This window comes from Halichondria panicea, chromosome 7, assembly GCF_963675165.1.
Source record: "Halichondria panicea chromosome 7, odHalPani1.1, whole genome shotgun sequence".
In the NCBI taxonomy this organism is placed as follows: domain Eukaryota; kingdom Metazoa; phylum Porifera; class Demospongiae; order Suberitida; family Halichondriidae; genus Halichondria; species Halichondria panicea.
This window is the reverse complement of record NC_087383.1, coordinates 5,316,562-5,342,130: the sequence shown is the minus strand read 5'-3', so window position 1 is coordinate 5,342,130 and position 25,569 is coordinate 5,316,562. Positions and strand designations below refer to the sequence as shown.

At 41.1% G+C, this 25,569-nt stretch overlaps 3 long non-coding RNA genes and 1 pseudogene across 4 annotated transcripts in view; 3 read left to right on the top strand and 1 right to left on the bottom strand.

The window, feature by feature from the left end:
• Positions 1 to 7,806, top strand: part of LOC135338693 (uncharacterized) — a 28,549-nt gene extending 20,743 nt beyond the window's left edge. For both annotated transcript variants that reach the window (XR_010395731.1, XR_010395732.1), the window contains 7 exons: positions 34 to 1,032; positions 1,369 to 1,451; positions 1,605 to 1,696; positions 2,716 to 2,802; positions 2,865 to 2,951; positions 7,091 to 7,223; positions 7,481 to 7,806. This is a non-coding gene — a long non-coding RNA (uncharacterized LOC135338693). The remainder of the gene's footprint in view (positions 1 to 33; positions 1,033 to 1,368; positions 1,452 to 1,604; positions 1,697 to 2,715; positions 2,803 to 2,864; positions 2,952 to 7,090; positions 7,224 to 7,480) is intronic.
• LOC135338694 (uncharacterized) lies at positions 1,019 to 7,914 on the bottom strand. The gene is made up of 3 exons (XR_010395733.1): positions 7,751 to 7,914; positions 1,736 to 7,554; positions 1,019 to 1,676 (listed from the first exon to the last, which is right to left on the bottom strand). It is a non-coding gene; the product is annotated as an uncharacterized LOC135338694 (long non-coding RNA).
• Positions 7,915 to 9,395: 1,481 nt separating this feature from the next.
• On the top strand, positions 9,396 to 11,463 carry LOC135338983 (uncharacterized; annotated as a pseudogene).
• A 7,786-nt stretch (positions 11,464 to 19,249) lies between these two features.
• LOC135338087 (uncharacterized) lies at positions 19,250 to 21,063 on the top strand. Its single transcript, XR_010395421.1, has 6 exons — positions 19,250 to 19,329; positions 19,423 to 19,468; positions 19,570 to 19,650; positions 19,704 to 19,815; positions 20,031 to 20,286; positions 20,773 to 21,063. It is a non-coding gene; the product is annotated as an uncharacterized LOC135338087 (long non-coding RNA).
• Positions 21,064 to 25,569: the final 4,506 nt, after the last annotated feature.

Here is a 25,569-nt window from a genome sequence, read left to right as displayed (position 1 = left end):
AATTCTTGCATTTTGTAAGCTTAACCAGTACAGATTGTCAATCAAATTATTGCTGGACCCTCACACTCTCCAACTGGCTTCTGCTGAAGTCGAACCAGATGATGAACCTAGTCCTAAATACAACCATGTATCAGTGCAAGCCTGTGTTCAAGTTAGCCAAACAAAAACAAGCGCTAAGGGTAAAAGCAAATCATCTGATACCTACCAGCCTATTATAAGTAGCGATTTTGTAAAACCAGAAAAATCATGCCATTCCGCACCAAAGCAGATTCATCACCCCTGACCACTAACATTTTCATGTTCGTATGACAGTTTATATTTATATTGTAAAATGACACTTGTGGATATTTAAATCCAGCATAGTTAGCAGAAGTGTCCTGAAGTTTCCCTGATTTGGTTTACAGCGCAGCTAGCCATCCCCAACACCAACCAACAAGTTGCCGATAAGCAATGAACCGGTAACGCCTACGAATAAAATACATGGCTTATAATTCAGTAACACTTTATACTCATGAATGTGCTGGATCACCATAATGATATCTGTAGTTAGAGTATGCTATTTGAAGTACCCACACATCGAGGCACACCGGTGTGAATCATTCATGTCAACTTATATCAGTGTGATTTCTTCCTTCTTCTCGACGACTTTCCACTTCACAGCAACATACACATTCTCACCTGAATAGATTACATGCTTGTTTATGTGCATTTTTGTATGAAGCACATGCACCTTCAGAGTCATCATCTTCTTCTCCTTCTTCTCCTCCTGGTTCTGTGTCTAATGGTACATGGTGTGCCACTCTCAAATCTGTAGGGCTCAATTGTTTCTTGATTACTTCCATGTTCTGAAACTTCTGACACATCATTTCAACAGAAGACACTGAACAGTGGTATCGCCACTGCACAACTTCCTGTAAAATTAATTACAATGGGCGGAGTTCATAAATTTGCAATGCCAAAGAACGCTTTCGCTGCCCATGTTTGCTGATGTTCTACAGGAGTTTGGGCCACAGATGAGACTGAGAAGTAATGGTAAGCTAATAAAGGAGTATTATATAATGTATAACTGAAGTCAAAACAAGAAACCAACTATCCTGCGAGTAATAATGTGCTATAGTATTAGGCCAACATTTGAAGATTCATTTATCAACTTTGGTTGGCCCTGGTAGCACTTTGAAAGTTGATACATCGCTGAAATTTGTTTTATGTGTTGTCTAGTATCTTAAGTACAGACTGTATAAGTTTTGAAGCATAATCCCAGGGAACATAGCTGACATACATTAAACCTATACAAACACATCTTCAGTATCATTGTCTGGTCCAAACACTTCGTTTATGATTTCGTTTGTTTCTTCATCTTCCTCACAGTCTGTCTCAACATAGTCATCTTCAGAATTATAATGGCACTGCTCTGATAATACAAGATCGTGTACATCATCCTCTTCAAATAGGTGATTACTCTGTGTATTCATACAGTTTACACACTTACAGCCAGGCCCACACCTTCTTTCCTGTTTGAAACATTTGCATCATTTGTTTGTGCAACCAGTCTTGCACTTGCACCCTGATAATACATATTCCACTCTTTCCTTTGACTTTGTCAGGTTTTCTGGAGAATCCCATTGAATCCCCAGTTCTCCATTTTATCGCTTCCATCCATGTGTAGTGAGAGAGAGCTGAAATAGGAATTAACAAGGTGAGCACATGCATAAGTATCAGGGTATAATGTGTGTACCTGGAAGGTCCATGTCATTTTGTGTTGCACTGTTCCACATTTGAAGTACCCATAAGCATCTCTTCCAGTGTAGCGCCAGAGCTTCGGTAGATGGTAAATTATGGCTTTCTGTATCTGCCCTTAGCTGATTACTTGTAACCATTCTTCATGGTGTTTAAGTGGGTTAACAATACCAATTGATTGGTACAGATGATTGGTACAGAGCAATTGGTGTAGGTAGGGTGTTCGAATGCCGATGTGTGTTTCTTAAAATATGCACAACCCACTAGACGTAAGAATGACAATAGTGCTGAGGAGGTCTCAAGAATTCCCATGCTTCCAATGGGTTGTCCGCCTGTTATAAATGATGCATACTGGAAAAAAGTTGTCAGAAAAGTAATTTTTCCCACGCCAGAAAAAAATGAGATGTAGTCACAGCCAGTACTAACATAAATAGATTGGATAACTTGAGGTCTGTGTAAATCAGTAATGCCACTTAGGTCAGGGTCTTTCGAAAGGGCCTCAGCGAATGCCTTAAGATTAATAAATTTTCCACCGTTTTTGTAACTTTTACTGAGCTGTACAATTATGTGGTTAGTTGGGATTAGGTGAAGCACTGTCAGACCTATGTGGTAAACGTCTGTATCTCTTGAAAATACCAATTTGTTTGTGCCGGCTGAATGTACACAGTGTAACCATACTCTTAAATCCCCCTCATCTGCGTCTGTCCACAATGAAGGGCAAGGAAGTATTTCTTTCGAGTTTGATGTAGTGTATGCATCAACGCCAATGTTACAAAATACTGCTTGCTCTGCTGAGAGAATACTAGGCACAACATTTAAAATTTCTGTTGCTAAATATTCTGTTAGGTCTTTTTTACATCTTCTGCATGTGAGAAATGATCTCCAGTTTGTAGGCACAGTTGTATTATTGTCAATATGGCCACATATATGATCAACTTTTGTAGTTTGTACACTCTCGTCTCTTCGCTTTTGTTCTAGTTCTTTTGGTGTCTCTTTCATTGAACCGGGTGTGTCAAACACTACGTGGACCTCCTGTACGTGGACCTCCTGTACACCTGCCTTAATGTGAGGTTTTACAAACTGATTGATTAAAAGTATTACGTAATCATTCATGTTGCTCACTGTAGGTAGTGGTGTTGTCTGAATCATGAACATTCCCTCTAGGATCACTGAATGTGGTACCCACAGGGGAGGGAAGCTGTTTAGAATAACTGGTAATTTGGCATACCTTTTCTCATAAAATCCGGTTGTACTAGCCTTATATGCTTTTTGTGGGAAACCTTTACCGTCTACAAGTGCTCTTGGGACTTGTGAAATGGGGCCAAATAAACTATCAATGTCAATATTGTCAATCCCTTGTTCCGCTATCCAAGCAAGTTGCCTTTTCAGATAACGTTGACTAATTTTACGTTCTTGGTCAATCAGCTTTACTTTCTTTTTTTGTGTTGCTGTTATAGTAAAAGTACTCAGTCGTTTCTTGCGTTTTATAACTGATGTACTTGGCATGTGAAGGTACTTAGTAGATACAAATGATTCGTATGCTTCCTGACCAATATTCCTGAAGTTTAGAAGGTCATAAGATTGTTCCAGACTGGCTTGCTTACATTCCAAAAAATTCCATAAATCTTCGTGGATGGCCATACCATTCTTAGTAATGGTGTCAATCATGTGATCAACATTTGTTTCACCTTTCTTGTCTCTACTTGTTGTTATGTGACCATGAGCATCGGTTGGTTTCTCCTGCTCTGGGAATAACTCTTTTTGCAAATTTCTAACACAAACTGCCCTATATGAGAGATAGTTAGACAGAAATTCCATTTTTTGTGGAGTTGGTCGTATAACTGCCAGTTTTGCGTCTTTATTGATTTTCATCTCATGGCATTCGTCTAAAGCAACGCTATGCCATTCTGATGGACTTAAACGGGCACTAAAAGCACCCGATCTCAGATACTGTAATACAGAATCTGGCAGTCTCAATAAGTCCTGTAAATGCTGTGGGATTACTTCTTGATATGTTGGGTGATCGAATGCAGTGAAAACTGCTGATAAAAGTTTTATGCTTCCAACTCTTAGCTCCCAATTCCTATATTTTTGAGCTATAAAAAGGGCCAAATAAGCAAAACAATCGACGGTGATGAACTGATACCAGAATTTAACAGTGTCATGCTTTGTGGATAGTCTTTCCATGAATGTTTTATACTTCAGCAATTTCATTGCGGTGCTATTTAGAAGTTTTGTAGCCGTGTCCCTAAACACTTCTAGGTCTGCAATACCTGACGTGTGTGAGAATTGAGTAGCTAATTGAGTAATCATTGTCGTAATCTCATGTGTATAGTCTGTATCACTCATGTCATTTTCGCAAAGCTCAGTTGTATACAGTGACAAAAAGTACCTGTATATAGCTTCATACGCTTGTAGTAGAAACTCATGTGTTCTTCTGAAATTTGTTGCATGGATTAGAGAAGTCAATGTTTCCCCCTTGTGTCCAGAAACTTTGCCTAAACTAGCCAGGCCAGCATCAGCATAGGGTTTCATGAGAGCTTTTTGATAGTTTAACAAAATGTGCCAATCACCGGGATAAGGCGTTAGCCACTGCTGGCCTGCATATTCATAGCATAATTATTTCCTTTAAAATAACGTATGTTTTTGCATCTCCAACTAGTGTTCAAGCTGGCGCTGTGCTAATGCCTCTCGCCATGTTTTTGCTTTCGCTGAAAAGTATTAGAGTGTTATATTAGTTTCTATAATGAATTTAATATTAAAGTTAGCTTATCTATATAAAGTCACTGAGAAGAAAAGACTTATTTACATGCATCTATTGTTGTATTATGTGGCTTACTAGGACCTCAAGAAAGAAGAAAATTGATTCTTCCAAGATCTGTAGTTCAGTGTATATAATATCTAAGAAGAAAAGACCTGTGTACATGCATATTGTTATCTATATTGTTATATGGTAGTGTTTTGTGGCTTACCAGGCCTTCAAGACAAAGATGATTCTGCCAGGAGGATCTGGATCTTGGATATTATTATTTTCTCACACGTGGGGAATGAGCGCGCATGCGCATTACACACACAGGAATAATTAAAGGGTGTGTCCAAAGAGATCAATTTCACAAATGGCTACTGCTAGCTAGTAGCTGTTTTAACAGATATTTTCTGAGTATTGTAGCTAACAAAAAGCTAGCGCTTTAGTGCAAGGCTAACTCATATGTTGAATAGAAAGTTTGTGCGGACAGATGATGCTATGAAAGATTCTGAAGAGACTGCAACAGCCTTCAATGTGAGTCAAACTAGCCATAACTCGAGAAAGAAGCTTTAGTTTGCAAATCCACGAATCAAAATCCAAGAGAACGTGGCTAGAAGCCTATAGAAGCTGTTAGTTTTCGTCGCATTGCAACCGTTGAGCAGTTACAGCTGGAACAGACACACAGACACACAGACACACACACACACACACAGTCAGCTTTACCGTATCCCTCGTGCGGCTACGCCTCGAGGCATAACTAGGAACACATGCTTCTGTCCGTGGTCAATTAGGAATAGCTTGTGTAAACGTGCAATGACACCTACCAGTGTGGGTTTACTGTCAGCCTTTTCACTCACTACCTCAATGTTGGAAACTTCTTTGTCATAGGTTTGTCTTTTGACACAGTTTAGTAGTGACACTAAGCTAGGAAATATTTGGGGAGGGGAAAAGCTCCGTAGTGTAATGCATTTAAACAAATCCTCCTGCAAAACTTTAAGTGAAGCTTCTTCAACTGCTGTTGGTCTAAATTGTGCTATTGACAGTTCAGAATCTGTTTGCAAACGCACATATTCAGCTGTGTGTATTGACTGAAAAACCTCCTTGTCTTGGAGTACTGTTGAATTCTTTTTGGGAGCAACTGTTATTGAGGTATGTGGTGAAAACTCTGTCAGTGTACGACGTCTTCGCTTATGTTTCTCATGTGGTATTGGAGTGTTTACTGGGGATGTTGTTTGAATGTGAGTTCGGGTGGTTAATTGTGAAGCATGAGATGAGGGCACAAGGTCTTGTGATAGATACTCTGTTTCTGGTAGGGGTTGAATACATTGAACAGATGTCCCATGCCAACTTCGGGATGCATCTAAACAGGACACAAATGCAAATGGTTGTATAATGTCGATATTGTCTACTGTTGCTGTAGCATACATTCCAGGCTTGAGGTCTGCTGATACACCTTCTGCTATCCGTTTTGTAACGACGTTTGTGGCTAAGCGATTGACTGTGTCAAGGGAAGCTGCTGCACCTAATCTGTTTAGAATACGAATTAACTCTTGAGTTCCACCATGACATAGTATAGATTCTGTGAGAGCAACATGTAGTGGAGCACTGCAAGTGCATGTTGTTGGTGCAGAATTGTAGTACACTTAGAGCAAATACCAAACGGATAGTTTTAGTATCCACTTCAGGCGAGAGGTCTTCAAACAGTTTACGTTTGCTCTGTCGGGCTGACTGTGTTAATTCTCGTAAAAATTGTAGTAAGATGGGGTTTGTTTTATCAATAAGTTCACACAATTTGAAATTGCTGACTTTTTCAGGTATACCATTATATTCCATACATACTGTCTTTGCTCTTTCATGAAGGATACCGTTAAGGTACTTTGCAACAGGAACCACTGAATTATCAATAGATGTTGATTCTGAATCACGTGCAGTGTCATGTATCTCATCTTGTTCCTGATCTCATCTTGTTCCTGTTTTATTTTTGGACTTTGTCGCTTACCTAGTGCTATTGATAATGCACTAACAAGGTCACAGTTTTTGTGAAACAAAATTGTCCCATACCGTCGATGACGGCAATGTACCTCAAGCATACCCTTATAATAATTATACTTGTAGGTTTGAAAGAAACCAGCGACTGCTAGGGATATTTTCCTCGATAAATTTGGCACCTGTTTGGGATGAAGTAGATTTCACAGTACGTATATATTCCCTGTACAGCTCTGGTAAAACCATAGCTTCACCACATTTTATGCATTCTCCCAGTCAGATTCCCAATTTATGCATGACAAGCTCAAAAATGTCCTTCTCTGACATTTCTTTGTTTGGGATAATTTTATTTGCTTTAGACTGCAAATGAAGTAACACTGTGTCAATCTCTTTGCGAGTCTCGCATTCTGCTTCTCGGTTCAAACCACTTGAGTACATGTATTTGTGTGTCCCTTCCCTCTTGTTATTATGCTGAAATGCATATAACATGAAAGGCAAAGTATGCTTTCTCTAGATAAGTCAGAGGGGTAATTGATGACTTCCCTCAAGTAGGCGTTCACTACATCTGGTGACGTACAGTGTCTGTTAAAGTGTTGTCCTTTATGTGGTTTAATTTTACAGGACTCGCATGGTAGTCTATGAGGAGGATGCAAGGTAGTGAGTGTACAATGTGTTGTAGTGATCCACCTGGTCATCCTCAACTGTAAAACATGCTACTTTTTGTTGCAGCACTTCCTCAATCTCTTCAACTGAGGCAAGTTTTGTGGTTTTACAAAGTTTTTCGTTGCAAATATGTATACTACATTTCAACGTCTCCTTGTGACAATTTTTGGTTTCCATCTCGGTTGAAAGTTGGGATTATTACTTATGCTACGTTTTATTTGCTTTGAGCAACTGTAACAAATACAAGCACTTTTGTCTATAGACACACTTTCCACTTTTAACAGTAATGAATATTCATTCTCACTCAACTTTTGGACGTGTGTATATTTCTTTACTGTTTCCATACAGAGACGACAGGGTCCACAAGAACCTTCGTAGAACGCATTGAGTCTGGCCATATACACTGCTGATGATTCTGTATACTGTGACAAATTTGATGTGTGATGTATGGCTTCATTGCTCATTCTTGTGTGTGTTTACAATTGTGTGTACATAGTATTTTTATGTCATCTTTGTACATCGATATCTCGGAAAATATACAACATACATGACTGGAAATTTGCTTAAATAATTGGAAATTTCATACTGTTTCTTTTAGTAGTAATAAGTGTGGGTTACCTTGAGGAAGCTGGAAATGGCCCCAATTGAAATGGCCCCAAGTCAATCTTGGCTTCAGACCACACTTTTGCAATTTACAGAGAACTAAATTATCTATCTGCGTGCAATTTTCTTGTGGTTATTACATGCATGAGCAGCAACTATGATGGTGAAATTCATGTTAATAGGTCAGTGTGTGCATAAGATACAGAGCATAGTATTATGACTTAGTATACTAAAATTAGTAAATTTCCCGTAAATTTTTTTTCTGTCAATTGCAGATAAATGCAGTACTTCCGGTGCAGTGGCGATACCACTCCGGCTAGAACTATACCACTGTCATCACTGCTTGAACTCATAGTTGCTACAATAACTGTTCCTTCTATGACAGTAGTCACGCCCACATTCAACCACAACAGGAAGTATGTTAGACAGGATGCCTTACTAAACCTTCATCAATAATGAATTAAAATATTTCAATCTTTATAGCATGCATCTGGGTCTCAAATAGAACACATTTGTGACAGGCTCTGGTTGGAGCAGATATTGGTATTGAGCAATGGTCAGATTTATAGACTACAGTGTATAATCTCATAATAATTTTTCTTAGCTTATAGTTGTCTATAGTCACCTCTCTGTAAAATCTGATGCTCTGAATCCAACGCGTTCCACCGAAGCGCTTTGTCTAAGCAGCCGCCATTACCTTACTTTTCCCAATTTAGCAATCTTTAAGTGGGCGTTTCTCAATACTGCTATTTCAGAACTTTGAGTTTCCAACGCGCATAACTCAGGCATGAAAAGAGGTATGTGAAAACTAAGCATATCAGTGCATAGGCAATTCTTTGCTCTATCATCTGGTATTTAAATCTCAACAATTGTAGCCTGCTCCAATATCCAATATGGCCTTTTTCCCAGAGCCTGTCACATTTATGCAAAAATAAAAAAGTTGATTCACCCTCCCTTTAAAGGACGTTAAAGGACATTAAAGGACAACGAATTACACTATTAATTAACTTGGTGAGAGCGATTCGAGTCCTGTGTTACCATCAACCCCCTGTAACGACCCAGGTTATGGTATAATCTTTACTCAACTTATTTTTAGTAGACGAGGATTCAGGCCCTATGTCACCATCAACTCCCATCAACTCCCATCAACTCCCTACGACAACGACAACGAACTGACAGTTCCCGGTAAGTGCTTCGGCCTGTAAAAGGTGAGGGCGATTCTGACCCGGAGCCTTTGACAGGCAACAAGGTGAGAGCGATTCTGCCCCCAACCACAGGGCGGCAACGACAGTCTGAGAACCCATTGACAGGTTTAACAGGTGACAGTAAGTACTTTGGACTGAAAAACAACAAACATGTAAAATTATCATTAAAAACTTGCTTTGAATAGGTGAGAGCGATTCTGACTCGGAGCCTTCAGAACCCCCCACCACAGGACGGCACGGTCACAGTAAGTGCTTTGGCGTGAAAGACAACAATCATGTAGAATTATCATTAACAACTTACATTGAATACCCAGACTCAGTTGAAACTTTGAAAGAGACTGAGGACATCGCACAATTCATGATTGACGGGTGTACGTGTAGTAGATCACCTCACACTGCAACAGGTCACAGAATCTCGGATGGATTGCTTCGAGCTCTCAAAAAGCGAGCTAGACATGGCAATTCTCGGGGAACTTCATGCCGCCATGAAGAACAAGGACACCTGTGGACCCAGTCATAAACATAAACCAACTCAGAGCAGTGTGTCGTACAAGGACGACCAGTGTGTGCCAGTGTATTTCGGTTTCTACATGGACTAAGTAAGGATAATGCATACTATTTCAATACAAATAATTTAACAGGTATTACCCAGAAAGAAAAAAATGCGTATAGTGAAAATGGGCTCACTCCAAGAGCACAGGAAGACAACGAGAACCAAGTGGTACGTTTAAGCTTAGTGTTGGAAAAAATTTTAAATGTAATTTGTGCCTGGTCAATGACCGATGGAATTTCTAACACTGCTGTCATACAACACTTTTCATTCTACAGACTTACCTCCATAACTATTCAGAAGTACATGGGATGCTTCTTCCTGGCAGAGTTCCCGGCTATAGTTGTACAGACATGGAGGAATATAAAGAAGCACTGACACTCACAGGCGATCGCGTTGCTTCTTACCGCACGTTTTGTCGAAGATGGCAGGACTTGTTTACCATCATGAAGCCCATGACAGTGTAAAGACACAATAAGACCATACTACACAGTGAACAGTAAATTCACCATTCCACCTCTACACTCAAGAGCAGAACCAAACTCAGTAGCTCACTATTCCTTTGACTATGCTCAGCAGGTATGTATTATTAAATGTAGGCCACTAGTTTACTAAAGTCTTGTTAGTCTACAAAATACTAAGGCTCTCACCTTTCACCTGTAAACTTTTCTTTCAGGTGCATTACCCGAGTGACCCACTGCAGCCTGGCCCCGTTTTCTTTCTCACTTCCCCGGATCTTTGGCGTTCATTGTGAGGCCTTCCCACGCCAGGTTAACTTCCTTGGTGACGAGGCAGGAGACTGTGGGAAGGGCTCCAATACGGTGATCAGCCAGTTGCACTACTTTGCACTACTTCTTTGAGAACCATGGGCTGGGTAAGACATAAACATTCCCTGTTAAATAAACTGTATACTAACATTTTTCACAGGCGAAACTGATGTGTACTTCCACGCAGACAACTGCACGGGTCAGAATAAAAACAACTACATGATCTGGTACCTGTTGTGGAGGGCCATCACGGGAAGGCACACAAACGGCACACAAACATCACACTGTCCTTCCTGGTAGTGGGTCACACCAAATTTGCACCTGACTGGTGCTTTGGCTTTGGGTTATTTACAAGAGTTGCCCAAGTTCAGAAATCGGGGATTTGCAACGAGGCACAGCTTGTTACTGACGAGGATGGAAGTGAAATCGAGACTGGGTCACCTTCTTTGCCCATAAGTTTAAAAAGCTTTCACACATCAAGAAGGGGCATCACTTTCGCTTTCCCTCCTCCCAACCAGGTACAATACAGTCATAAACAACAGTGAACAAAATTCAATCTGATAGCAGTTTGATAGCAGTTGAAAAGTAGTTAAAGCTTTTAACCCTACAGTGATGTATAACAGTAGATTACAACGTAATCATGGGAATGTACGTTAAGGAGTATACATAATTACAACTACAACTATTATGAAAATGCTATATTCATACCTACAAGGTGCGGTGTACTCCAAGGAAAGAGCTGATGTCACTGCTGAGACGTGTCACGAATTGCTGAAGCAAGGAGCCACATTCGACGACCGGAATGAACTACCAGAAGTGATAACCCCAGCAGGCCTGTCAGCACAGCGGCAGTGGTACCTGCACGATAAGATTCGTGAATTCTGCCCTGTGGCAGACAGGGACGTCACCTGCCCGGTACCGAAGCCAACCAGTCGCCAGGGCACTCCAGAGCGACCACCATCTCATACCAAGAGAACACGCAAGCAACGAATTTGTGCTCAGTGCAAGCAGCCAGGACATAACGTTAGGACGTGCTCTAAGTGAACCATCATTCCAATTAAGAACCACCCTTTTTTTTTTATTCAACCTCTTATCACTCTTATCTATTACTCACTCTTATCTATTACTCACTCTTATCTATTACTAGCTCTTCTAAAGAGCTGCCATTAACTTTAACTACAGAGAATGTACCACCTACATGTACACTCTACGATTAATTTGTATCAATAATCAAGTAAAGCTTTAAGCAACTAATCTTACAGAGTGACTTTTAAGCTTTTAGGCTTTACAGTAGCCAATCTACTGGAGGCTCCGAGTCAGAATCGCTCTCGTCTATTCAAAGCTAAGGAAGACACATCACACCTAGCTAAGAATCACGAACTAGATCGAACTAACAAGCCTAGAAGTATTAAACAAGCAAGTGTACTAACAAAGGGTTATCCAATCGTACCATGCCTCGCTCACCATTACTGTCTTGTGCGTTGATCTTTTCTTGGAAGCCGCTCTTCAGGTGCCAAACAGGACGGATAAGGAACTTGGCTAGCTAGCTCTCTCTCTTTAAGCTTTCATCATTCTTCTTCTTCTGCGCAATCACGAGGCTGCGCAGTAGATGGGCGTGGCTTCCGAGTACACGGGAGATGCAAAACTTAATACAATTTTTCATTGAATTTTGAATTTTGAACGTCGATTGCCCCTCGAACATATAAAAACGCGATTTTGGTATCGCTGAAAGAACGCTTTATCTGATTCAACAATAAAAGGGGTGATTCGAAAATGTCCGCGTAAATTTTTTTCCAAGTTTTTTAAACTTTGTTGAAACGGCCTGGTGTCAGGTGTCACATACCAGAAGCACAGTTCCGTTCCTTCAAATTTGGGTTCTGAATGGTTACATTTTTTAGGGTTAGGGTTAAGTAGGAATGGGGAAACACATATGAGCCAGTAGCACTCGAGAAATACTATGAACACCAAGCGAAGTGTGGACATAATGATATCATCACCTCTAAAGCTGGATTTGTCATGTGCGAACAACATCCTTTCCTTGGAGCTTCACCTGATTCGTATGTATTCGGAGTAGTCGAGATGAAATGTGCGTCACAAGAAACTGATTTCTGTTGCAAAGTACACCCACAGTCTACTGTGGAACTAAAACGAACCCATGCTTATTATTGTCAAGTTCAAGGGAGAGAAAGTGTGTAGTATTTACCAAAAACCTGTGGAAAGAATTCAGTATGACTCTGACTTTTGGGAAAATGAACTACTACCAAAGTTAACGACAATTGCCAATTGCCTTTGTCCTGTTACAGAGGATTTTAAAAAAGTTAAAAATTGTGCTATGTTTTTTTTACTGAGGGTTTTAAAAAAATGGTGCTGTTTTTTTTTTAAAGAGAGTAGCTCATCTCGCTTGCCCCATGGCGCCTGCGTCACCCTAGTCAGTGGCTAATTGCTCCTCTTTGTACTTCGTGAAAACCACTAATTTTATTCATAAGGTAAATTAAATTAATAATCTCAAAGTCTGTGCACGTTTATAATGCTGTTAACATCCTTCTTTATAGGTAGGACTAGCTATACCAGGTGGTTTATTACAAGGAAAATCAACAACCACACACAAAATACAGCCATACAGAGTTAAGTTCTACACGAGGTCAAACTCATAATCATAAAAACTCAACTCGGTCACCAACTCGGTCACCAAAATCAAACATAAGGTAAATACATAATATACCCACACAAGGTCCTCCCCCGCGTAAAACTAGACTAGGAAAAGTAGTTTGACGCAGAATTTACTCTCGACCAGGCTATCAGGGAAACCAGCGTCGACCCTTCTTTCTGACGAAACCACAATTCGACGTCCCGTCCTTTCGTCGGTACTCCTCGCTCCGAGTGTACTCTTGGGTCTTTGGGCACCCCTTCTCGTCCGAGGCTTTCTCGGCCAGGGCATCAACTAACTTGTTTGTCACCAGCCTCGGCAGAGCTGGCATATCTGTACCCATGCCTCGACTCATGAATTTGGCCAACTTCCACTCGGGCTAGTGGGTATACTACTGTGTCCAGCAGATGGCAATAGAGTCGCCTTTTAGATCCTGTCTGAGACCATCGTCCTCGTGCAGCCAGTGTCCAACCACACATCGGACACTGTTCGCCCTTCAATTCGCCCTTCAATTCTTTCTTCCTGGAAGACTCCCGGTTTAGGGCTCCCTTCACTTTCAATCAGTTCAGAGTCACCTTGCTCCGTCTTTCCAAGCACAGCAGGTTAGTTTTACTTGGACAGTTTGCTGAATAATGACATTACAGGCCTTCTGGTTCTCTCGATCTTGATACCGTCGTTTCCGTCCGGGTTCACGTGACTCCCTCCTCCTTGCATTTTGCACACACACAATCTGTCTCTTCAGACCCTGCGAGTGGGTGTGACTTCCTGCAAGTAGTCATCTGCCAACTGCGCAGCCAGTGTTTGGTTTGTGCTCCTGCACCCACATCTGCTGGAAGGGTCCTGCAATTTCTCGACGGTATCACAGTCCACTTCTTCGTCAGTCTCACACGCATGTCGTTCATCGAGGCCGTACGGAATCGCTGTCGATACGTCTCTTCGTTAACATCGTATCGACGCAATATGGCTTCTTTCACCTTTGTGTAGCCAGAAGCTGCCTCACTATTCAGAGCTGCGTAGGCTTGCTGAGCCCTCCCTGACAACTGAGGGGCTAGCCATCGATTCTCAGGCACTTCATGGGCTGTCATGAGTCTCTCAAAGGTTACTGTCCACTTTTGGATCGTGAGTAGGGGGCACTGCCGCCCTCGCCACGTGCTCCTTCCACTAGACCACGGCTCTCATCGCCTCGTCTCTTCTGGTCGTCTCTTCCTCGTCCCTTCTCTCAGCTCGGAGTTCTGCCTCTATGCCATCTCGGTAGCTGTAGTTTCGTTAGTTCCCTTGAAATTTGTTCCACTTCGAGTCCTACTAGTCATCGACCGGGTTAGTCTATTTGACCACAGACAATAATTCCGACGCTGCCACCAAATGTCACCGAGCGGATCCTTCTTTATAGGTAAGACTAGCTATACCAGGTAGCTTGAATCAACAACCACACAACCAATACAAAATACAGCAGTTTTAGTTCTACACAAGGTCTCTCACAATCAAACATAAGGCACAATCAAACATAAGGAGGTAAATACATATACCTAACAAATACAAAACGATCAACACACACACACAAGGTTCCAGTCTCTTACAACATTCTACACATTGATTCAGTCCAATCGCAACTGCCATTTCAGACAGCCGCTTACGATGCTTTAGGGAGTCCGGCTCAGTTAGTGGCAGTGGGTCACAGGACCCCACAGGACCCCACTTTCTTATGTGTGAGGTGAGTTGACCTTGAACGAGCCCGCTCTTGTTTTTAGTAAGGTTACCACTTTGCTAGTGTTCGACTGGCCAGCTTGCACCACAGAGCCATGACTGCCAGGTTTGCTCTGAATCTCACCCACCCTTACTTTTAGAGGTGCGTTTTTATGAGGTGCCATTTTGTCCAACTCCTCCTCCCAATCATTTTCATCTAGATGGTCACATGATTTGGTCACATGACACATGATTTTGCTCTCTTTCCAAAGTTGAGTATTGAGTTCATGACAGAGTGATTTCTGAAATGCAAGTTTCTGACTTTAGAGTTGGTGTGTAGGCAGTATAGGTACATTGAGTGAAGATGAAGAGGCAGCTGCTGTTTAAATGCCCTTCAAGTGCTGCAAAGTGTAACATTACACACACCACTCTCCTGCCCTGTTACCCTGTCTGGCAGAGTTGGACGACCAGCATTTGCAGCAACTCCAATTTGTTGTTGAAAATCACTTCACTGTTCCCCAAATGTCACAGAGTCAAATGTCACAGAGTTTCCATTCGAACTGATAGAGAGTCATATTGTACTCTGACAGACTTAGAGCATTGGTTTCTGAAATCCAAGCGGTAACCGACAAATGAGAGGGCATCATCTTCTTGCCTGTGGGTTTCGGAGTTCAGAGATGTACAACGATCCTGAAGGTTCAATTATGAAGGTTCAATTATGAGACGGTTGCGTACCATTAATGCTGCACCTAGATCCAAGCTAATTAGGTATGTTAGGTATGTTTAATAAGAGACATTTCACTTGGAGTTATGTAATGACTAGTAATGAGGATGAAATGAAGTTTTTGGTGATACATGGATGTATTGGTGGACGTGTCATTAACAACAGAGCAGTAACTGTTGAGGAATGTTTCATTCAAGGTGTGCGCGAGTGTGGACTACCAAGTAGAGTGAGAGGTGGTGAGAGGTGGTGAGAATGTGAGCGGATAATGTTGGAACATCTACTCAGGGGCCGGCAGTTGGCAGGAACATCTACTCAGGGGCCGGCAGTTGGCAGGAGCGTTCATAACCAACGCATTGGAGGCACGTATTCTCACAGTGCACCATCTTATTCTTCTACCGTCTATTTAGCCACATGGAAAATTGTGGGAGCCACAATGAAGCTCATATATTCTGTCTCCATTACAATTTTATTCCCCGCATAAATAGATCACTGGCAGCATTCAAGGATGCATGGAACTTTCATCCAATGTGTGGACTGTCACCTAACCAATTGAACAGCTTCCTCCAGTCTACTAGCATGCATGTTTGCATGCATGTTTACAGACTGTGTTCTTTATTCAACAGTTTATATTACTATGCTTTTATATTACTATGCTTTTCAAGGTTGACACACACCTGTATGATGTTGATTGGAGCCAAATGTGCTCTCGTATTCAATATTGAACATTACAGCATGGGGCAGATCACCTTTGAAAATCTCAACTGTCAACTGCCTCATCTCGGTGATACTTCGTGACGGATATCTCAGTTTGTACTACACGCTTGAGCATCGGTGTCGTCTGCTCACCATGGAGCTGTTTCCCAATTTTTGCTGCTTCAGTGAATCGAATTCGAAATCACTCTGTTCTCGATTGTAGCTTGATTGTTGGTCAAGAACAGCTGGAAATGAAAAAGCTGCCATGTGCAATTCTGGACTCAGCGTGTTTGGCATGAATCCTTCAGTTTCTTGGCCTCTTTGGCCTCTTGAGTTCGGAAACAATTGCTAGATTGAGTACATTAGGAGCGGCCTTCACACTAGATCTATATTCGAAGCCAACATTATATTCGAAGCCAACATTGACTAGCTGATAATGGCTTCCCCCAACAATGGCTTCCCCCAACACCCTCCCAGTTATGAGAGTTCCTCGTGGTTGGCCTTTGCACTCTTCCTCAGTCGTTTTGGGTGGCATTTTTTGGAGCTGTTGCAGACAAAATGGTATCAACCAGCTGGATAAAGTTCGACCCCTCTACTGACTGCCAATCAACCGTCAGGTGGCAGGTACCAGGTACATGTATGACATGTGTGTTCATGTGTGTAAATATGTACGATTGACCTTTACCTTTTAGGAACCACCCTTTTAACGGTTCTAATGTCGACAAGACTGGACCGTTTGAGGTGAGGGCTCACAGGACTGGAGTATGATCTGCTATGTTTTCTCAAGCAAATTTTACTGAGTCACTGCTACAGCACAACGGCGCATCTCTGTGTACATGTATTATAAATATTTTGTCCGATCACAAATAATTATTAAAAAAAGCATGCGCACACAACTAGTACCATGTTTACAAAAGCGACCTGGGATCGAGCTGTTCGAATCAAGGACCTATTGTATTTATACTGCTGGAAAATAGTGGGAAGGGCCAATTTGTGATAGAATAAAAGAGGGAAATCGTGCGCATATCGCCGATGCTGTTTTTGCAGATACTGGTTGCTTTGATCGGTTGCTGTTGCTGTTTGTGTGCTGTTTGATTCTACTGTTACTGATTCTTGTTTGTTACTGATTCTTGTTGCAGATGGCGACCAGGATTGTGAGTTCAGATGTCTCTCAAAAAAGGTAGAAAAAGAAGAGCGTTTACTGCGCATGCGAAAAGAGGAGATGAGCTTGAGATCGTACAAATACGGCAGAAGACATTGCTGGGATAGACTTCGACGACAGTATTTGTCCAAAAGTGAACGTGAGTGATGTGAAAGACAAGTGTGACTGTTGATTCTTTATTACACACTCCATCTTTATTGAGTTCCTATGCTTTGCCAGCCAGCTTGACTTTTGACTCCTCGGCCTCTACATGGTTGGGTTTTGCACTTCAGTGCTCTAGTTATGTCATCATGTGTATGTCATCATGTGTATCCCGTTATCTATTTAATTAGTAATATGCAAAAACAGTACTATAAATTGATTGTTTAGAAACGGTCTGATGCCTGGACCCCAATCCATGGGGTCCAAACAGTCACAGTCATCGTATGTTTGACCAGCTTGGCATGCGCCAAAGTCAAACGCAAGATTCTTAAAGGTTCCAGCAGTTCTCTGCCTTGTTCGATTGAAACAATGGATTGTCTTTGCATTTTAATAATAAGCAAGCAAGCAATAAAGTGATATTGAACTACTGGAACCTTTAAAATATTTTGAAATGTGTGAATTGAATGAAAGAAAGAATTTCAGGTTTTGACTTTGGACAAGAAGGAATAATTGATATTTGTGCGTGAAACTGGTACCAAACTGGTACAGGCAAAGTGCATCTCAAAGAACTTTACAAGATTCCACGAGAACTGGCAGTCTTTTCTTGTATTACTGAAAATATGTCTGTCTTTATTGTCTTCATACTCCAAGTTGTGGCAGATAAAATAATTGTACGCTACGAAGAACGCCCTCTTGAGCAGATGACGCTCAAACGTCATGAATAATTGAAGTTCAATTATTGATTTCCGGGCACTTCCGTATACTCATAAAGCTTGGAAGACGAGCTTCGAAGAAATAAAAAGATAAAGTCTCCCGTCGCTCCCGTCGCTCCAATGGTAAGCTTTCACAAAAAGTGTATCTGTTCTTCATAAAGCAACAGCTGTTTCAAGCTGGTCACTTAGTTTAATATTCGAATCAAGGACTCATTATGAAAAGTGGGTGTGGTTTATGTACCATTTTTTCCTCTGAACTTACTGTTCGTTTTTTAGATTTTTGTGCTCTACATCATTCTTATATCACTATTTTTGTCATGGAAATGATTATTAAACATTACATAAGAAGTTAATGACCAGTGCGCATTAATGACCAGTGCGCAGTCTAAAAATAAAGCACACCATGTGCATGCAGGTGGTTGCTTGTAGTTAGCCATGTTGTAAATTAGTGGTTATCAAAGCGATCTCCTATCAACACAGAATTTTACCAGTTTGTTCAACAACTAAAGTAGATGTAGTAACATAGGACTGTCACACTTTTTATTCAATAGACATAGCATATTAAACTTTAGGTAATTTTTGTACAAAGGTAATTTTTGTACAAGCTGACATGAGCGGAGAACACCATGCACTCAGCACTACAGAAACCCTGCAGGGTAAATCGTTCGACTCCGGATCTGAAAATGCTACCATGATTTCAAGAACCTCCGAACCTCCTCTCGGTGAGTTAGTTCTTGTCTTTCACTAAATCACTAAACAATGTACATAGCAGTATGTCATGATTCATTCATCCAGAAGCTCAATGTGATGAGCGTAACTTGCTCCACCTTCAAGAGAACTGTCCTCGTTCCTAACCATCATGTCTAGGTCATGACACTCGCGTTCCAGTAAGAAGAGGGAGAAGAGACGATAAAATATCCCTAGGCTGATATGAAGTCCAGGTGGGCAAGCCTGTGCATGACAATTATTTATTCACATTCCGTACGTACCGGTACATTTTTGAAAAGAGGTTCCCTGATGGCATTATTGGCCCCTCGCAAATGCCTTGAGTGGTCCTCAGTTGTAGTGTAGTAGGTGGACATTTGAGCTGATCTTTAGTCGTTAGGCACCAATGTTTGCCTGCATGATAATTTCATTTTACTGCTTTATTTACTGCTTTATTATTACCAGAGGCTCCGTATAAAAACTCATAGTCCCCACTCATGAAAACCTTCACCGTCTTTCCTCTGCAGGTAAGTGCACAATACATAAGCTAGGTATACCTCCAAGTTTGTGTGCTCAGGTCGTGAGATTGGTGCAGAATACACAGGTATTGTTGACGGAGTTAGGGTGTGCAACATTACAAATTTGAAAATTCATTTTGAATGAGCCACCACCCTTATCTCCGCCAATTTTTACCCAGATCTCGTCGTTAGGTATTCCATCTTGGCAGACGATACAGTGAATAGGTAAATTTATTAAAAACATAAATTTTATTATTACCCTGCACTCTCGACCCTGCACTCTCGTTGTCATTTTCGTTGAGCAACTCCTCTATCTTGGCCCATAGGTTCAATTGTTGTGGATCTCTATGGTCCGAATGAGAATGGTGTGTATTCAGCTTTACCTCTTTCCCCCTCACCCACCTAAAGTACGTATGTGTATTGCATGTTTTAAAATGTTTTAAAATGTTTACCGTCTTAGCGCTCTAGTCTTAGCGCTCTAACTTTGGACCAAGTGAGCTGGAGGTGTGCCTTCACGGCTAAGCTGACCCAATGTCACCTTGACAACAGACCCATCCTTGAACAGCATGCCAGTAAGTTTTATCAAGTTGCTGTGTTGAGTGCGCACCACTTGTGTGTTTCCTGTGCACCTGTGCACCCCAAGTTCCTTACTTCTCCGCCTTAGAGTAGAAGCACTTGCATTTCCGCTAGGCACTCGTGGAGTACTTACGCGGACTAAAGTGTGCGGCTGCAATACATGAGTATTTAATTAGACACATCACTTGTTTACTTACTTGTCCTCCTGCAGAATCAGAAGAACTTGTCATACGATTGAACTTTCTGCTCCACTGAACTGAAGTGAGAGGTGTGTCTGGTGATTTGTTCAATCAATATCAGAGGAGAGAGCGTAGTGTGTCTGGCACAAACTTTCTTGGTGTTTAACAATTTTGTCACACACAGTGCAAGCGACACTTAAGTTGCCAATAGCAACTAGAACAATGTTTGGTGTTGCTTTGATATTGTCAAGATAGTCACTGAGGTGGTCTTCGTGACAGCAAGGGCAGGTAAATGAATTTGACATTTTTATACCATTCCTAGCACATGCGTATTTGCCACAACTTAACTCAATTGGCAATTGGAAGCTGGTTACATAGGGGGCAAAGGAACTTCCGTAGTTTTTACTTTTTCTGTTTGTATACCTATGTCGTTGATGGAACAGAGAGTAGTGGTGGCGAGTAGTGGTGGCCTTCTAGGCCTAGTTTGGACGGTGCCAATGGTGGATTGCATTGTCTTCTCTGACAGTCACTATTCTTTGTTATTGCTCTCTTGATGACATTTTTACTGGTGTGGGGTTGGTGTGGGTTGGATATATCGTCTCGATGTCGAGGGCAATGTCAAGGGCCAATGTCAAGCTCCCTCAAATTTGCTGTACTGTCGAGGAGTTTTTCCTTTATAAACATTGCTCGTATGGCAGAATATGTAGACGATAAGAGTAAGACAATGACCAATAAATACATGAGTACATAATGCCGCTAATAATGTATACACAGGTAAAGAATTTCAAAGAGGCAGAGGAAAGCATTGCTAAAGGGTTAAAACGCCCTTTTGTAAAGACATTGCAAGTGGCGCTGAGCTCGTTCAATGTTGAAAAGCAGGCATATTATAACCATGTTCTCCAAGTAAGTTCTTTAATAATAAGGCAATACCATTAAACTTTCTAGCCTCACAAGAGAGCTGTGCGACTACTCTCCACCTGTAATTTCAGCTGCAAACATTTGAACTATTTGCGAAATGTCATAAGGTGTATGACAAATCTTCAGTCACAACAGAAGAAATCAACACATTGGGTAAATTTAACATAAAACTGAACATACTGCGTTCGTTTAACATCACAACCTTCTACAGAGCTCAAATTCCCGTTTTTCCAAAACTCCACATTTTGGAAAAACACACTGTTCCGTGGATCAGGAAATGGGTTGTTGCGTTTGGCGAACAGAGTACAAAAAGGTAGCTTCACTGTATAATGAAAGAACATTTCATACACATATCCCCGACAAACATTGCGCAACAGCCTCCTATAAAGAGAAGAAAGGTAGTGAGGTAGTGAGACAGAGTTTACGGTTTACCTTAGTTAGCTAGCTCACTATAATTATCTTGTATTTATGTATTTAACTGACTCATAACTGACCATAACTCCAAAACTTACATTGAACTTCCTTTTAAGGTGTATTACATCATTGTTTGAGAGCCCGTGTGCAGCAGGAAGCGTTTTATAGCAGGTACTTTGCTTCCTGCATTTTGTGTAGTGCAATAATGTTACTCGCCCCATTCTCAGAAGAATCATCCGACTTCGTATTGAGCTATTTTTAGAACTGCCCACAAAAACGCCCACGCGTAACCTTTGACCGCACAAGGTAAATCAAAGTATTTTTTATATCTGTGCCAGCTAGCTAGCTCGATTGCAGCATAGTAAAACTAGTTCTCAGCAGCAGTATGGCTTGTACTAGCAGTGTCAAAGGCAAAGGCAAACCATCCAACAGTTAGTTGCAACTCCAAGAAGATGAAACCTAGGTACAATAATCTGTCTTCCTGAGTCTCTGGTACTTCTTAACAATGCGCCCAGCACTCAACTTCATGCTCGAAGGGGTTGTCTTGGACCTGGCTGGACTAGGACTGGTCATGACACTTCTCTAAAATAATACTGCACTGTTAGCTAGCTAGCTAGGCAGCTCTGATGTACACGCCCATAATTATTACACGCCCATAATTATAACTCCGTAAACAACACCGCCCACTTGTTCACGTCCGTATACTGGATTCTATTTTTAGCATATCCGGTCTCTGATACGAAGTCGGAGTCGGATTCGAAGTCGGAGTCGGATGAGTACGTAGGATACATAGTGAGTTGCATGCCCTCTTCTCTGTATACGCCCTTGGTATTAGTGCAATAATGTTAAAACTAAGTGGCACATTTTGATTGCACTGAAAAAACTGTGAAGGAAGATCTATTATAGGTGGCCTTTCACTTAGTATAGTATTCGCCCTTTAATTGCTTAGTATTACTTAGTATTAGCAGGCCTGATGGGATGAGTGACATTTATATGGATCAGGTCGTTGCGAGTGTCGGAGGCCTGAGAAACAATATAAGTGACATTGATATTGTGTCTTATCTGTAGGAACAAGTGGCACGGGATACATACATCTAAAGAAACAAGAGTGGATCTATGCCAAGCTACTGTTGCTAAATTATGTCTCGATTGTAAGTACTGGGCTGAAGAATTTTTTTTGTTAAAAATAATTAACAATAATAGGGAAATTCCCAGGGAATTTCCCCTCACGTAGACAGTAAATTTCATTGTAAAAAATGAACGTTCGGTGAGTTTCTTCAACGTCCGCGCTTGACCTGTTTAAAGCTTCGTAGAGAGCCGTAGAGAGCCAAATGTTTACAGGTAGGTAGAGGAAGCTAACTAGCTAGATAGCTGCTCTTTCTAATGAATTTCTGTTGCTAAATTATGTCTCGATTGTAAGTACTGGGCTGATGAAATATCTTTTTTTGTTAAAAATAATTAACAATAATAGGGAAATTCCCAGGGCCTCACGTAGAGCCTCACATAGACAGTAAATTTCATTGTAAAAAATGAATCGTTCGGTGAGTTTCTTCAACGTCCGCGCTTGACCTGTTTAAAGCTTCGTAGAGAGCCAAATTTTTACAGGTAGGTAGCGCACCTGTGAAAAAAAATTTTTGCCCATGTTTTTCATTTCTACTAAATTGAGTGCCGGGGGTTTTCCTAGGCCCTGTAGGTTCTGTGTTTATATAATTATGTCATTGTATGTGGATCCGAACAATTTATATACTGGGGGGATTTTCAGTCGTGAAACACAAGGAGGAACCAGGAGGCATTTGTGCTTAACTGGATCCTATCTCAATGGCTTTAGAATAACTGATGCACAAAGTGACTAATAATAATTGTGACGGGCCTAGGACTAAGAAAACAACCCCTTATGGAGCAAACTAATTAATTGTATTTTATTGCTTAATTAAATAAAGCAGTGCTTAAGCTTCAAATTGATTACAATATCACTCACTTTGCACCTTCCTACCCCAAAATATTTTCGGGTGAAAGGGGATTGACCTATCGTTTTGAGAAACTAATGTTCGAAGTTCTATCCGCATACAAGAACAGCATGAAAAAATTCAATGGCTGCCTTGTAACGGCTAATACAAAAAAATTTTCGGATAAAAAAATTTTTTTTTAGTTAGAGGAGATATTGAAGTTACTTCTTATGAAAGAAAACCAAAATCCTAAAATAGCTTATTAGTTTGCTCCATAAGGGTTGTTTTCCTAGGCCCTGTCACTATACACGCCCTGTCACTATACACGTCTTATTTCGAAAAACTTTACTATGCTCCAACTAGCTGGGGGTGGGGCTCAATCTTTGCGATCTTAACCAGTTGGGTACTGTCTTGCTCAGTGTTTAGGTGCTGGTCCATCTGGAAGAAAGAAAAGGTGCGAACCAAAATAGCTACAGTGCTAGGAACCTACTATCTATACCATAATGTGCTTAATTAGATCAACGTATAGATCTATTAAGATTGTCTACTGACTTGGGTGTGCAATGTGATGTTGTTGTGTATACCTCTACTATACATTAAAAATAACATGTGATAACCTGCAAAAGCCTCATTCGAATTAATGCATCATTCTTATACACATGCAGTCAATGCAGTCTCGCAAAAAGAAAGACGTAACGAGAAGAAGTGCTGGACCCAGAAGATTGGAGTATATTCAATAGGTTATATTTCTTTGTTTTCTTCTTCCTTCGAAGTCTCCCTTCTTTCTTCCCTCCACACCTTTACTTCACTATTTTGTTGGGACACTCCTCGCCATTTCGTGATCATTGTAACAATACTCAAATTGCACTTGAAGAAGTGTTCAAACGGCTCCATCTCTGAGAATGCAAAGTAACAGTGATTGTGAATGTTCCGAATGGTAAATTCAATAGTGACTTTTTTTGCGAAATTCTAATTCTGCGATACTTAGGAAGTAGCGGCACATCCCTGTTATAGAGGACAAGCCACGTTGCTATGTTAAAATTTCGAAGTTTATAGCTATGGCTGATGTGCTTGAACAGCTTCAGGGCGATGTCTCCTCTGGTGATGACAGTTCCTATGAAGGAGAGGGGATAGTAGGATACCGCTTTATGCCAGACGCATGCATGATGGACCTAGACGCTAGCGCTATGGACCAGGACGGTGAAAGACCAGGAGCGGGCTCACTGTGTGACTAGAATACAGTAATGAACAGTCTTTATGTGAGCTTGTAAATTTCATAGATCGTTCACCGATATAGTAATACATGCGTATTTCAAATTGATATATCTTAGCACTGTTACATTCATATATTCATATGATGTGAAAATCAAAGCTGATCCATAAAAAAAATTTTTTTGATTTTATCTCACCGCTGGCCGAGCATTTAAAATGATAAAAACGGGTGAGCGTGGCAACACATGTTGCACCATTTTATTCCTTGTTGTATGGGCAATATGGGCAATATGGTTGCTAGGCAGCCCGATAGAGAATTTACAGACATTTCACTTCACTGTTAATTAAGAATCCGACGGTTAAAGGGTTAAGCGGCCGGAGAAAAAGATGGGGTTGAGAAAAAGATGGGGTTTCTCATCGATTGGCGAGTTTTTCTTTTTGATTATCCGCATGCTACCTCTAACGTCCTTCTAGCGTTATTCCGTAAGCACGGTTTGATCTGCTTTTCCCGGACCTCAAATCCCAGGTGGTTTCCAAACAAGAAGACAAGCATTCCCTACGAAAGTTGATACCGGGGAGGTGATGGTCAGAGATTTCAGACATCGAAACAAATGGATCCCAGGAATAGTGGTGAGAATAGTGGTGAACAAAAGTAGGATGTGGGCCGGAATTCGCACGGACAGCGGTATAGTAGTGATGTCGATCATGTGACAACGCACCCACACTGACACTGATACGGACACGAGTTTAACATCGGAAAGGCAAGCCTTTAGGTATCCTCCGCGAGAACAAAGGCCGCCTGACAGGTTAATGTCACTCATAATGGAAGTTTGAACTTACTGTTTTAAGGAGGGAGGAAATGTGGTATCGTGAACAAGAATGTATAGATTACCTCACTGTGATTAATGTATAAATAGATAGTAACCCAAGATGAAGAAAACGGGAAGATACCCATCAAGCGATAGCAGGTATTTGGTATTAATGTATCTACAGACAGTGAAAGAAAAACATGCACCCACATACTGCCATCCCTGTCATCCCCATCCCTGTCATCCCTGTCGTAATAATATAATCTACTTCT